The sequence below is a fragment of the Trichechus manatus genome, unplaced genomic scaffold (genome assembly GCF_000243295.1).
Source record: "Trichechus manatus latirostris isolate Lorelei unplaced genomic scaffold, TriManLat1.0 scaffold00057, whole genome shotgun sequence".
Lineage (NCBI taxonomy): Eukaryota > Metazoa > Chordata > Mammalia > Sirenia > Trichechidae > Trichechus > Trichechus manatus.
Genome location: NW_004443993.1, coordinates 7,626,818 through 7,641,109, shown reverse-complemented (window position 1 = coordinate 7,641,109; position 14,292 = coordinate 7,626,818). Strand labels below are relative to the sequence as shown.

Below are 14,292 nucleotides of genomic sequence, written 5' to 3'. Positions count from 1 at the left end.
CACCCCACTCTGCCAGCAAGCCTCCTGCCTGAAGACAGCTCTCTCGCTCCATGGGCTGAGAATCTCACTGTACCATCTCCTGCTGGTCTTCTGGTTCTATTGCCCCTGCTGCTGCCATTTCTCTGCGTCTGCTCCTCACCATCTTAGGTGTTACAGCTGAATCGTGGGTCTAGCACGGTCTCAGCGTAGGGCTCCTGGGTCCAAAGGATGTGCTCTGCTCCTCTTTTTGTTGGTGGTAGTCAGGAGCCCCTCTGCTCTGGGATTGACTTTAACCCTAGTGGGATGGCAAACTGACCAATCCCCTCCTTAGGGTCCCAGACACCTTATGTGCATGGTCCCACCCCCAGAGGTTCCATGTACCTTCTTTGCATTAGCAGGAAGCTGTCCAATCCCCTTCGTGGGCCACAAGCACCTTATTTGAATAGTCCCACCCAATCATTATGTGGGAGTCACAGACTATGAATAGAAGGGGCATATTAAGTAATTCATTGCATCGCAGGCCTTCCTCAAAAAGTTAAGCATAGACCTACCACATGACCCAGCAATTACACTACTAGGTATATATTCAGGAGACTTGAAAGAAGCAATGCAGATACATGTACACCAATGTTCTCTGCAACACTGTTCACAATAGCAAAAAGGTGGGAACAACCTAAATGTCCATCAGTGGATGAATGAATAAAAATGTACATACATAAAATGGGATACTACTCATGAAGAGAAATGACGTCCTTATACATGTTATTAACATCGATGAACTTTAGAAAACATTGTGTTCAGTTAGGTAAATCAATCACAAAAGGACAAAACTTGTATAATCTGACTTATATGAAATACCTAGAATAGGCAAAGTACAGACATCAAAGTTCAATAATGGTTACCAGGAGTCACAGTAAGGGGGAAAGGAAGCATCGTTGTTTATAACGCATTGAGATTTTAGGATGTGGAAATTTGGCAAAGGATATGGTGATGTTTGCACAACAGTATTGATATAATTGGTGTCACTGAATTGTACAGGTGAAAATGTTGAATTGACATTGTTATATATGGTTATAAAACAACAAAAAGAGAAAAAAACCTGCAGGTGAATGTAGTATGTAAGACAGATTAAAGAGATCAAAAAATAAAAAAGCAATGTCCAAATCTTGTTTGGATCCTAGCTTTAAAAAACCCAACTACTGTAACAGATATTTTTGGACAACTGGAGAAATTTTCTGTCTTTTGTGGGACAATGGAGATTCGTTTTGTTCGTTTTTGACCATTTAAATGTTTCATTGCAATCATGTATTTATATATATGGATAAATAAGGCAATATCTTAATAGTTGGTAAGTCTAGGTCATGTGTTATGGGTGATCCTTTTACTGGAAGTACAGATTTTCTTTAGCTAAGAAATTAAAAATATATGGGAGAAATTCCATCTATGAAAACTCACTTTGTTTATGGTAAATTCAATTCCAACTAATGCTAGTAAAATAGATGAGCCTGCTTGGTCTTTCTTCTTAGAGGCTCCCATAATTTAAAGCTATGTAGGATAATCACGGCTCTGGAACTGGGGTGAGGTGGAGATGAGAACAGTGGTGAGTAGAACATTTCTTCATGGTAGATTTGTATTTATCTTCATTCGTACACTTATGGACTTATTTACATTACATACACAGGCTCAAACATAGCAACAATTGAGGATGGCACAGGATCGGGCAGTGTTTCATTCTGTTGTACATAGGGTCGTTATGAGTCAGAATCAAGCCAATGGCACTACAACACACAGTCTTCCTAATAACCTGAAAAAGTTTATCTTTCCACCTGGATAAATTTATCAAACTTCAATAGATGATAACTAAAGCCAGAGAGATGACACTGTTTTGACTGGAACACACGTTGGAGCAACCAGGAACTGGCTAAGGACTAGCAAACTGTGACCCTGTATCACCACCTTTGGACCCTCCCTATCCCTTTGCATGGTGATGTTGACGCTGCCTGCTACATAGAGAAAACTTACTTCAGACATGAGGGTTGGAGTGAGTGGTAAGAGGGCAGACTACCAATTGACTCACTAGCTCGGATGTGCACATCTACTTCTGGATTCCACGCCAGGACAGACTATGGTCAGGACCTCAGGAATTGTGATGAGGAGCAATGGCCACTTCCTGTGGCTGGGAGCTGAGAATTGTTATTTTCCTTCCACAAATGGGTGGGGCCTGAGCTCAGACTAGGCTGGCAGTGGTAGTGGTGGCATAGCCAGGAACCCTATACACAGGGACCTGTGGTCTAATCAAGATTGCTTCAGGCCACCACCTCCCCTCAGCAAATGTGGGGCCACCTGTCAGATGAGCCACCCACTGAGTGTCCTTCCCTGGCGCCAGTGCCAAACAGAAGTGTGCTAGTTTCCTTCAGAAAGCAGCCACTCCAGATCTCTGAAGCAACCATAATTACATGTTGCTGGAGAGAATACAAAATGGCACAGAACTTTTAAAAAACATATTAGCAGTTTCTTATAAAGTTAAACATACACCTACCATATAACAGCAATCCCACTCCCGGGTATCTATGTGAGAAAAATGAAAGCTTTATGTTCACATAAAAATCTGTACTAGTTTATTTCAGCTTTATTCATAAAAACTGGAAACACAACTGTCTCCCAATGGCAAATATACAAACTGTAGTATGTCTACACAACAGAAAACTACAAAAAAGGGATTATTGATACTCATCAACAAAGATGACTCTCAAAAGTAGTATTCTAAGTGATCAAAAAGGATGACTCTCGAAAGTATTATTCTAAGTGAAAGGAACCAGAATAAAAAATTTATGTAGTGAATATGTATAGGGACAGTCGCCAGTGATTCCCAGAAAGGGGAAGGTTTGACTAAAAAAGGGCAGCATGAGGGAGGTTTTGGAGGGAATAATGATACGGTTGTGTATCACTGTGCTATAGACTACCAGACTTAATACATTTTAACCTCATATAACTATACATTTCAAAAGTGAATTACTGTTTTCAAATTTTAAAAAATAAGGTTAAAAATCTCATAAGCAATGAACAATGAATGTAAAAAAAGTGAAAATTAGGGAGAAGCAAAATAAGAAATTAATCACAATCTCACCTTTGGAGGAGAATCCTTGTTAATATTCTAGGATGGACTGTCTCTATAAGCTGGTTTGTAGGCATTTATAAAATGTAAAACATTTATGTGTAAATGTTTACAAACTGTCATCATGTACGTACTATTTTATATCCTGTTTTTCACACAACATTATGCCAAGAATACCTCTCCTATGGTTTAAAGTTTTCTGGAACTCATTTAGTGGCACTTCAATATTCTAACATGTGTGCAAGGATTTATCAAATTCCCTTACTGGTAGACAATGATTCTCATGGTATCCACTATCTATCACTACTATCAACAGGCACCATAACAGTACCCAGGGATTTCCATAGGATGATTCTACAAGAGGAGATGCTGAGTCAAGGGAAGGTTTAATTTGAAGGCCTCTACTACCTGCAGTCACCATTTCCCAGCCCCTTACATGAGGAGTCAGTGAGACACCTCCCAGTTCAGAGTGGGGCAGAGTGGTTCTGGATAAACCTCCAGGACCAATAGTCCCTTGTATGTTCCCATTAATACAGGGAACCTAGATGGACCAACCCTGCATGGGTGTGTACACCAGGTGGAGCAGCAGTCCCTCTTCCAGCTCAGCCCACCAACTGCAGCTTCACATCCTGGCCCACTGTACACTTTTGAATTGTCAGAATCACCAAAACCAGAACTCTGTCAATAAGAATAGGCTCTGTGTCTATGCAGAACGGAAGCTCCACTGCAGTTGTGTCAGGTTGGGCTCTGTGCTGGCACACCGTTGCCTTAGGCCCTCAGAATCATCCGTCCTTCCATGTAAACCCTGCTTTTCCTACCGTCACTTGAGAAAGTGGTACTTATGTGTGTTGATTTTGGTTTAAAACTTTCTCTGCAGTTCCTTCATCAGTAAACGAGGGATCATGATAGTAGCAGGGAAAATAAATGAGATGCAATATAAAACATGCCCACTACAACACTAACATACAGTATAATCCTGATTCTGTTAAAAATATTGGTTTTCATACAAGAAGTGTGAAAGGAAATAATCAAAATACCAAGAGTTGTAAAAAGATAAAGGATGAAACCTACTGAATATCACTTAGATGTATATTGTTTCTTTCCAATACACTTATGTGTGTTCCAAAGGATGAGGGACATCTGAAAACTTTCCCATGTTCCTTACATTCATAGACTCCACCATGAATTATGTATACAGAAGTAGTAACTAGGTTTTTCCATGTTCCTTACCTTCATAAGCCCTCTCTTCACTGTGAGTTCTTAGACATGAAGTGAGGGGTGAAGAACGACTAGTCACACAATTCTTATATTCATAAGGAATCTTTTCATTGTGAGTACTGTGTGTTTAATGAGCTTTGAGAAGTAAAGGTTTTACCACATTACTTACACTCGGAAGGCCTCTCTCCACTGTGAGTTGTTAAATGGTTAGTGAGGTGTGCCTACTTATTAAATTTTTCCCATATTCCTAATAGTCATAAGGTTTTTCTCCACTGAGTTGTTCAACGGTTAGTCACGTGTGCCAACTTACTAAATGTTTTCCCATATTCCTGATATTCATAAGGCTTCTTTCCACTGTGTGTTCTTATATGGCTAGAGAGGGATGAGGAATGAAGGACTTTCCCACATTCCTTACATTCATAAAGACTTCTCTCTACTGTGAGTTCTTATATGTGTAGTGAGGGATGACGACTGACTAAAGGCTTTCCCACATTCCTGACATTCATAAGGCTTCTCTCCACTGTGAGTTCGTATATGGTTAGTGAGAGACGAGGAATGACTAAAGGCTTTCCCACATTCCTGACATTCATAAGGCTTTTCTCCACTATGAGTTCTTATATGGCTAATGAGGGATGAGGACTGACTAAAGGCTTTCCCACATTGCTTGCATTCATAAGACTTTTCTCCACTGTGTGTTTTTTTATGGCTAGTGAGGGAGAAGGAATAACGAAAGATTTTCCCACATTCTTTACATTCATAAGGCTTCTCTCCAGTGTGAATTCTTAAATGTTTAGTGAGGGATGTGGAACAAGTAAAGGCTTTACCACATTCCTTACATTCATAGGGCTAATCTCCAGTGTGAGTTCTTATATGTTTAATGGGGTTTGAGGATCGACTAAAGGCTTTCCCACATTCCTTACATTCATAAGGCCTCTCTCCACTGTGAGTTCTTAAATGTACAGTGAGGGATGCGGAACGATTAAAGGTTTTCCCACATTCCTTACATTCAAATGGCCTCTCTCCACTGTGAGTTCTTACATGTTTAGTGAGGGAAGAGGACTGACTGAAGGATTTCCCAAGTTCCTTACATTCATAAGGCTTCTCTCCACTGTGAATTCTTCTATGTCTAGTGAGGTGTGAGGACTGACTAAAGACTTTCCCACATTGCTTACATTCATATTATTTTTTTCCACTATGAGCACTTATTTGATTAGTGAGTTTTGGGGACTAATTAAAAGATTTCACAAATTCTGTATATTCAAAAGGTTTTTCTCCAGTCTGATTTCTTACGTGTTCTGTGAGGGTTGCAGCACAACTGAAGGCTTTCAAACATTCTTTACATTCATAAGACCACTCTCCACTATGAAATTTTTGACAAAAAGTGATGGTTGAGGGACGAGTACAGGTTTTCCAATACTTTCTACATTTACACTTATGATCTCTCACATGTGTCCTAAAGGATAAGAAACTACAGAAATCTTCCCCACGTTCATTACATTCATACGGTTTCTCTCCAGTGAGTGTTGTCACATGATTCTTAGGAGTTGAGATACAAACGAAATCTTTCCCACATTCTTTACAGGGTTTCTTAACATTAAGAGTTCTCACAGGAGTGTGTAGGTAAGAGGGACAACTGCAGGCTTCTCCACATTCCTTACACTGACAGGCACTGCATCCAGTGTGAGATGGGACATGATGCTTAAGTGATGAATGATTCATGAAGGCTTTTCCATACTCATAACATTCAGAAGGATTTAATTCAGGAGTAGTTGTTTTGAGCACAGTAAGAGCTGGAATCTGGCTCAAGGTTTTTCCACACTGACTGCCTTTGTTACTTTCACAAAGGTTCTCCACCAAACGCCATCTGTTAAAGAAAAGGGCAACATGCTGCTGGGAATAAAGTTGTTGCCATTCCACCGTTACAAACACAGTGAATGTGTATATTATTGCCCTGAGTAGTCTCATGCTTCCTAGGTTAAATTATCTAGTAAAGATGCTACCATTACTGACACAATGAAGCTTTCTGTTAGTTGTGTACAAGTGAAATATGTTTCAAATACTCAGTATCTGACTCACATTTATAAAAATATTATATTGTAAAAATTCTCTGAACACACAATTTCAGAGCTATCTACATGTGTAAATTTAGATAGATCTCTATATCAATCTGTTTGTATACAGTGAAACCTGTGAGAGGCAGAACTCAAGAGGACTCCCTCATTTTTCTGGGTCTCATAACTTTTCTGCCTTTGATGGTGCAGTCTTACATTCATAAGACTACTCTCCACTCATTTTAGTGCATATTTGAGTTCTTCTTCTCTGGCAGTTTTCCATCTGACACACGTTATAGCTTTCACAGGTTTTACTGTATATTGTTAATGTTATGATAACTGAAGACTGTCTCCTGAGGCACTGCTCTCTCTCATGTGAATGACACTCACCTCATATGTCTCCCCCGGTTTTTATGTTGATCTTCAATGCCATGCAATTTGCCGATTTCTCCTAACATAGATAACCAGGTATTTCTCTTCATGATTTTCTCTGTAATATGTTCACTAGATAATTTTTCTCCACTACTAAGGTCTCGAGAAACTGATGCGATGATTGAAGTTGAGGTTCACAATATGAAACAAAAAAGAAGGGAATTATTGGGAGGACAAAGACAGCTGTGAACAAAGAAGGACTTTGAGGCATGTGGACGTCTGGCAATGGTCAGAAAGTAATTTATTAGGAAATACATCCAAGGAGACACATGTAACATGAAAATGCACAATATACACGTAAGAGGAAAATGGGAAGGTCTTTCTCCATGAACACAGGTGTGAGGAGATTGAGGAAAATTGGAAAAGTAAGCTCAGGTATGTGTAAAGGTCACTTTTCTCAACCCCAAAGAGACTTTTTCTAACTGACTTATTCAAATCTAATTTCCTCCACATCGGGCTAGTCCTTCAACAGATATTTGACTTGCTGCTGCTCCCCAACACGGTGGCTCTGTAAGAGTCCTATCTCTACTGTCCTCAGATCTTTCTCTTGGTTACCGGGGAGAACAAATGTGTGTAGCTGACATAGTGCTAATGGAGAAAGACAAATCCAAGGAAATGAGAGTGAAGAGCAGTGAACATTTCATTTATACTGAGACAACACTTTGGCCTTCAGAGTCTCCTGAGATCAGCGGTTTGAGTTTATTTTCAGCAAAATAAGCATCTGAAACTTATAATAAACACATTAAAAGAATTTACAAGGTCCCAAACCACAAATCTCTCTGTGCTCAAGTGTCCTATAGAGCCAATTCTCACACTTACAACACTTAAAAGTGCCTCAAGACTTTTAACCACAAGAGAAATAAAAGTCATTTTAGTTGTTTTATATGTTTACCGGCAAGCCAGAATATGTAAGCTCCATAGAGGAAATGACCATGCCTGTATTATTTATCATTGTATTTCCATTCCTCAGCCCAAATGCTGGTGCAGTATGAAACATCTGTCCACTAAAGGAGAAAATTTAAAATTTTTTTTAAAAAAGATGATGCCATCCTTACCGACTGAGGCCAGGTTTCTCAAGGTTTCCATCATCACATCTCTGTAGAGTTTCCTCTGAGGAAGATCCAGCAAAGTCCACTCTTCCTGAGTAAAGTCCACAGCCACATCCTCAATGACAAGTGAGTCCTAAAACATCCCACACATTCTGGATCAGCAAGGTATCATATACTCTAATGTGTGCAAAAGGAAGGGTGAGGTTGACAGTCCTTGGAAACTGAGATTTCAAAGTGTTTTGACACAAGGTTTTACATTTTACCAAGGTCTACTGTAGGGATTAGCTATTGGCCTCTTCCTTCACTGTCTACATTCACTTCCTCACTGATTGCATCCTGTCTCAATAGACTTAACAATACTCCCAATACACTGAGATTATCTCTCCACAATTTGATTGTGGCCAATTCCAGGGTTATTCCACTCTATATGTACATACTAAAACAGAGCACATAGCAGTAATTAGAGAAAGGCTCTACAAATGAAAGTATTATTTCTACATTTATATCATCACTTCCTTGTGAAAAAACAATTTCACCTCTTTCAAAATGACCGATCAGAACACGCAACAAAACATGAAGCACAGGGTGAAAGCAGGATGATATTTACAATTGAAAAACACTTAAGGACTGGCAGTTTTTCCTTTTGCCCCTCACCAGGGGAGGCCCATGGACCTACACAAGCAAACTGGTAACTCAAGGCCCTGACCTGATTGCGTTTTCTTGAAAAACTCCAGATGATCAGGAGGTGATAGGAGCACATGCAGAAAATATTCTTTCCAAGATTTATGAATCTTTATATGTTTGTCACCTATTTTTCAGTAACTGAGCAGTTCTGCTATCATGCTTTCTGTCCCTTACATGGAAACAGACAAGGTATTGAAAAATTAAACAAAGCTCAAATGAGAGACAGGAAACATGAGAAATCAGAGTTCTCCATGATTATCAAACTTTCCACATCCATTGGTACTGCGCACCAATAATCAGAAACTGCTCCCCTCAACATACATCCAGACGCCCACAAAACACTCTCTAATGTTAAAAGATAAAAAGCTCTATCTCTGAAAGAACCAACATGGCATGCCCTTGTGTTTGCTGACTGACAAGGGGTTAAAATTCTCATTTCATAAATAAGTCAATCTTCTCAGTAAGTTAATTGAAGTACAGAGGATTGAGCTGTTAAAATGTCGGTGATTCTCAGGAAATAATGACTTACACATCATCCCTCTAGAGGCCCCACTCCAAAATTTTCTCACATTTGTAGCCCTTGGAATGCACACAAGCATGACTACCTGAACCCTAACCGCTGGAATACCCTGGGCTGTAAGAATGGTCTCTGCGAAATATTCTCAATCCATTGGCTTTCCCATGTAGTGAGGAGAGAAAAGGTTACTACACTGCACTAATGATGCAAAATAGGGCTGAATAGCAGAGCACCTGTAGAATAGGATGTCTCCTCTTGTCAAGACAGGAGGTGAATTAAGCTGCCTAAGTCATCTCTCATCACTCCTGGTATAACAGTGACACAGGAAATGTCGACCCACAGCCAAAATTCAAAAGTCTCTTCTGTTGCAGCAGACCAGGTTACACAGATTAAAGCCATGAAAAAGTTTACTGAGCAACTATGATACGTGCAAAGTTTTGCAATCAGCTTCACACAGTAGCTCATTTAGATCTCATAATGACTCTCTTAAACTGGTATCATTTCAATAGCTGAGGAAAGTCAGAGACAATTAATCACTTGTTCAATGTCGCTCAGTTAGAAGGTTGCTGAGCCACAGTTAGAATGCAGGTCAAATCGTCTCTGAGGCCTAAATTGCTGAAAACTACATTTCTGTTCATATTCAATTTTGTTATTATTCTTGCTGTTATTCTCCTATAACACCGTGGGTGATCTAGAGCCTTGCTAAGTACTAGGGAGAGGAGACTAATGAAACATCCCATTCAGTGCAGACAACATGGAGGTCTCCTAATGGCAAGGTCCCGTGTCTCAGGCAAGACGGCTTTCCTTCAGGTCCTAACCTCTGATTTCCTCTTTAAAATCCATTTAGGTGATATTGACTCAGAGCCTACTTCGTGTGCAAAACAGATACAGAAGTGAATAAAACAGACATATCCAGATGCACATGGATCACAAATTCTTTGGCAATGGAAAATAAACAATAGAACATAATGTCAAATGACAATAAGTTCTAAGGAAAATGCAACACAGTAATGGGATACTCAGCAAGTAGCACGAACATATTTATCTTTACTGAGTTACGCAAGGCAAAGCAAACTAAACATTTCAGAATATACCAGTGAAACCTGGCTTGGTATAGGAAAATATTTTTAAAAAAAAAGAAAACACTTTCTATTCTAAAAACTTGAAAGCAGATTGTGATAATTTTGCAAATACTCATATAGATCTCACATGCTCATCAACTTCAACATGTCTTAATGTAGAAGCACAAGAGTCAAAGGCCTCCACTGACCTTCATTCCCAGGAGAAACATACGTTGCTTATTCCCAGAGAGGAAAAGGTCATTAGCAATAGGTTAAATATATAAATCCGGGACACTGGAAAAATAAAAGCATCATAAATGAATAGTATAAAGTAAATAATATGAAAATAAAGACAATAGTAATTATATGAAACACAAATGAAGTCTTCTAGTTTCTGGTCTATGAGTTCGGAAGTCGTCACTCCCGTCCTTGCAACAACAAAAAAAGGTGAACATACTGAGCTCAGAGAATTGAGGTCATAAGGCAAACTGCTGCCTCCAAAACTGGAGGGACACATAGGCAGATACAGAGAATAATATCACAGCAGAAGCCCAGGAGCAGAAACCACAGCTAGAATCAATACAGGAGTAGAGTAGCAAAACTTGAACTGTAACTGACAAATTGCTTGAAGGCTGTGTGGACAAGCTTAAGGGTTAAAAATGCCAGGGGAGTCAAATCTTAGAGATTCACACAGGTTTTTGAGTTTTACCTCTAGGAACCCTACTAGGTCTTGTGTGAAGATCAGAGAAAAATCACCTCGTACTTATAGTAGAGAGAAGAGGAAAAGTAGCGTTTTTAAAGTTACCTAGCACATTCTGTACTTAACAAGGCTTGCCATCAAGGGAAACTATTTTACCAGAGTCTGACTTTCAAAAGTGAAATACCCAACTCTAGACCCAACTAGGCCTCCTATCTCATCAAAGTAGGGGAGGAAATAAGGAGAGAAGAATATGTGAGTTCACTTCCCCGGGGCACAGGCTCAGTAAAAGACTCACACCTCATCATTATATTACAGGATGCCACCCATCTTGCACCGTACCACCACAACAGTAGAATTCCTATATAGGAACAGGGGATTACAACTGAAAGAACTCCAAGTCTCACATTTTATTTAAGAAATGCCTAAGAAACCCACACACAACAAGGAAGACAAAAACGAAAACAGCAGGGAACATTTTGGCCTCTGACACCTATAGCAAACAGTAAACACAACTTAACTTCTATCCAGATAGAGATAAAACCTCACACTAAAGGCCTATTTACCTCAGTTCTTTTCACTTAGTAGATAACATCTAGCTTTCAACAAAAAAACTACAGGCATACTAAACGCAAAAAACACAGCTTGAAAAGACACAGCAAGCATTAGAACCAGTCTAGATATGGCAGAGATATATCAGACTGGAAATTCAAAACAACTATGATTAACATGTTGTTGTTAGGTGATGCTGAGTTCGTTCTGACTCTAGCGATCCTAGGTAAAACAGAACAAAACGCTGCCCGGTCCTGCGTCATCCCCTGTGCCAACCTCACAATCGTTGCCGTTTTAGCCCATTGTTGCAGCCACTGTGTCAATCCATCTCATTGAGGGTCTTCCTCTTTTTTGCTGACCCTCCACTTTACCAGGCATGCAGGGACTGGTCCATCCTGCTAACATGTTCAAAGTACATGAGATGAAGTCTTGCCATCCTCGCTTCCAAGGAGCATTCTAGGTGTACTTCTTCTAAGACAGATATTTTCTTTCTTCCGGCAGTTCATGGTATAGTGAATATTTTTCGCCAACACCATAATTCAAATGAATCAATTCTTCTTCTATCTTCCTTATTCACTGTCCAGCTTTTGTATGCATATAAAGCAGCTGAAAATATCATGGCTTGGGTCAGGCGCGCCTTTGTCCTCAAGTGACATCTTTGCTTTTTAACAGTTTAAAGAGATCTTTTACAGCAGAACTACCAGGCTAACAACTCTAGTAAATAAAGGAAATAACATGCAAGAACAAATGGGTAATGTTAGCAGAGACAGGGAAAAGGTAAGAAAGAATTCAAAGAAAATTCTGGAAATCAGAAACACTGTAAACAAAATGAAGAATGCCTTTAAGAAGTTCATCAAATAACTGGAAAAATCTAACGAAAAAATCAAGTGGAATATATGTCAGTAAAAACTTCCAAACTGAAATACAAAGAGAAATAAGAATGAAACAGATGGAAGAGAATATCCAAAAGCTGTGGGAAAATGACAAAAGGTGGACCATATGTGTATTGGAATAATACCAAAAAGAAAGAAAGTAGGAATGAACAAGAGAAATATTTGAGGTAATAATGGTAAACGATTTTAGAAAATTAATGGCAGACACCAAACAACAGAATCACTGAGTTCAAAGAACACTAAGCTGGATAAACACCAAAAAAAATCTGTATCTAGGCATATACCATTCACATTAAAGAAAATGAAAGAGAAAATACTGAAAGAAGCCAGAGGAGGGAAAGAAAACAACTTCCTAAAGAGCGCACTTAAGAATTACATCACACTTAAGAAATCATGCAAGCAAGAAGAGACTGGAGTGAAATATTTAGTGTTGAGGGGGAAAAAAAAGACTACCAACCTAGATTCTGCATCCAGCACCATTATCCTTCAAAAGTGAAGTAGAACAACGCTAGGAGCCCTAATACATGGCATAAATAGTATACAAAACATAACAATGCACAAACACCAGAAGAGAAATTAGATAACTGGGAGCTCCTAAAAATCAAACACGCTCATCAAAAGACTTCACCGAAAGAGTCAAAAGAGAACCTACAGACTGCGAAAAAAATTTTGGCTACGACATATGCCATAAGGGTCTAATCTCTAAAATCTACAAGATACGGCAACATCTCAACAACAAAAAGACAAATAACCCATTTAAAAATGGGCAGAGGATATGAACAGATACTTCACCAAAGAAGACATTCAGGCGTTAACAGACCCATGAGGAAATGCTCAGGATCATTAGCCATTAGAGAAATGCAAATCAAAACTACCATGAGATACCATCTCACCCCAGCAAGGCTGGCACTAATCCAAAAACCACAAAATAATAAATAATGGAGAGGTTGTGGAGAGCCTGAACACTTATGCACTGCTGGTGGCAATGTAAAATGGCACAACCTCTTTGGAAAATAATCTGGCGCTTCCTTAAAAAGCTGGAAATAGAAATACCATACGATCCAGCAATCCCATCGGGGAGAGATAAGAGCCCTCACACGAATAGACATATGCACACCTATGTTCATTGCAGCACTGTTCACAATAGCAAAAACATGGAAACAACCTAGGTGCCCATTAACAGACCAATGGATAAACAAATTATGGTACATAGTCACAAATGGAATACTATGCCACCATAAAGAACAATGATGAATTCGCAAAATATCTCACAACATGGATGAATCTGGATGGCATTATGCTGAGTGAAATTAGTCTGTCACAGAAGGACAAATACTTATGAGACCACCATTAGAAGAATTATAGAAAAGGTTTAAACACAGAAACAAGCATTATTTGATGGTTATGAGGGTGGGGAGGGAAGGGGAGGGGAAATCACTAACTAGATAGTAGTCAAGGATCAACTTCGGTGAAGACCAGGACAAAACACAATACAGGGAAAGTCAGCACAACTGGACCAAAGCAAAAGCTAAGAAGTTTCCTAGATACATCCAGTTGGAGGAAGTAGCTTGGACTGGAGCCTGGGAACTATAGTTTCGGGGGACTTCTAGGTCAACTGGCATAACAAAGTTTATTAAGAAAATGCTCTGCATCCCTCTTTGGTGAGTGACGTTTGGGATCTTAAAAACTTGCGAGTGGCCATCTAAGATGCATCATTCTCCATTTGGAGCAAAGGAGAATGAAGAAAACCAAAGATACAAGGAAAATATTAGCCCAAGACACTAAAGAACCACGTGGACCAGAGACTCCACCAGCCTGAGCCCAGAAGAACTAGAGGGTGCCCAGCTGCCACCAATGACGGCCCAAACAGGGAACACAATAGAGGGTCCGAGATGGAGCGGGAGAAAAGCATGCAGCAGAACACAAATTCACACAAAGACCAGACTTCATGGTCTGACAGAGACTGGAGGAACCCCCAAAACTATGGCCCTCACTCTGTAAACCCAGAACTGAAACCATTCCCGAAGCCCACTATTCAGACATA

At 39.6% G+C, this 14,292-nt stretch overlaps 1 pseudogene; it reads right to left on the bottom strand.

Moving 5' to 3' along the window:
- Positions 1–4,593: 4,593 nt before the first annotated feature.
- LOC105756398 (zinc finger protein 555-like) overlaps positions 4,594–14,292 on the bottom strand; it is a 376,219-nt pseudogene continuing 366,520 nt past the window's right edge.